General features: G+C 36.4%; 1 protein-coding gene across 3 annotated transcripts in view; it reads left to right on the top strand.

Annotated features, from left to right (window-relative positions):
- Positions 1-1,520, top strand: part of LOC102677460 (nuclear receptor corepressor 2-like) — a 33,635-nt gene that overhangs the window by 13,727 nt on the left and 18,388 nt on the right. The gene's annotated exons all lie outside the window — the stretch shown is intronic.

Genomic DNA, 1,520 nt, shown 5'->3' with positions numbered 1-1,520 from the left:
CGCATCGCCTCTTTTTTCCACCAGTTCCTACCGCCCTTTCCTCCTCCAGACAGCCGCTAACCAGCCAGTCCCTGTGCAGCACACCCCAACCCCCGTACGCCGGAGAACCGCCCCCAAAGAGCCGAGATTGGCGGTAGTGGCTCGATTACTGGCAGAGTTGCACGTGCGCCTCGTATATTTACCGTGTCGACGATTGTACCGAGCCTCTTTCTTCCGTCTTTCCCCTACCTGCTGTATATCTCCTCCACTTCCACCTTTCCTCTTTTCCTATTGCGATGGTCCTGCTGGTGTGTCGCGAGTGGACGGATGGATGGTTTCTTTTTTTTTTTTTTTTTTTTTTTTTAATCGGCCTAGTGACGAGATCGAGCGTATCGCGAGCAAGATTGAACGTTTGGTAGATTCTTTGGAAAATATCTTGTCTTTTGTCCATTTTTTAACGGGAATATCGAGATGGATTTATAAAGTGAAATCTTTTTTTTTTTTTAGAAATTTGCCTTATTTGTAGAATAATTTATGGATCTCTTGTTTATAGAAAAAAATATTCTCTCAAAGATTCGCACGTATTGTTTGAATTCAAAAATATCAAAATTTTTGTTTTTTTTATAACTCAAAAATTAAAGTCAACTATATTTATATGTATATAAACATTGCTTTTAATGATATATTCCAAAGTTATTCCAAGTTAAAAGAAAGATTGATCAATATATATTTTTCTTGAATATGATATAGTTACAACAATTATCGAAGAGAAGGAACGAGAGGAAAGGAAAATAATGAACGAAAAGAGAATTTTTCTTTTCTTTCTTCTCTGTTTCTTTTAATTTTCTGCTAGATGTAGTGCAGCTAATTGATATGTAGTTGAAATTGGAAGGGAGAACGAAAGAAATAACAACGAAGAGAAAGAAAGACAGAGAGGTTAATTGGAGAGAGGGAAAGAGAAGGAAGATCGCGGATTCGATTCACGCGAAATATGGAAGCTTTGTTTTTTCTTTTTGCCGCCATTCCTCCCTCCCCCCTCCCCCTACACGTGGGGAGCGGTGACCGACGTATCTCTGACGATGTAAAAAGGATGAAAGCAAGTCGAGATCGGATTGTTGATTCAATCAGTCCTACGAATATCGATGTGGTTATTTTTTCGTTGTTACGAGGGCGGTGATTTTTGACGGATGAGTTAATACGTTACTACTGTAAATTATCGAGATTCGATGCTTGTTAATATAATATAAAAAATTTAAATCAATCCTTTTTCACGAGTTGGAGATATCGTAAATTATCCTGAAGTTATAATTCGAATGAAGATCATCATCAAGTTTAATATTACTTTGAACGAAGTATTTTGAATTCTCTTTTTGCATGATATATATCTAAAGTTAAAGATCTAAAGTTTTTTTTTGCATCCGAATATTCTTCGAATAATATGAATCAAGTACTTTTAATTAAGAAAAAGATCAGAGGGAGGGGAAAGAAGAAAAATTATTAAACAATCTCGAAAATTGAAAGATAGGGAACGATCGAGAGAA

This window comes from Apis dorsata, unplaced genomic scaffold (assembly GCF_000469605.1).
Source record: "Apis dorsata unplaced genomic scaffold, Apis dorsata 1.3 scaffold_56, whole genome shotgun sequence".
Lineage (NCBI taxonomy): Eukaryota > Metazoa > Arthropoda > Insecta > Hymenoptera > Apidae > Apis > Apis dorsata.
The sequence above is the reverse complement of the archived record's forward strand: the minus strand, read 5'-3'. Positions and strand labels throughout refer to the sequence as shown.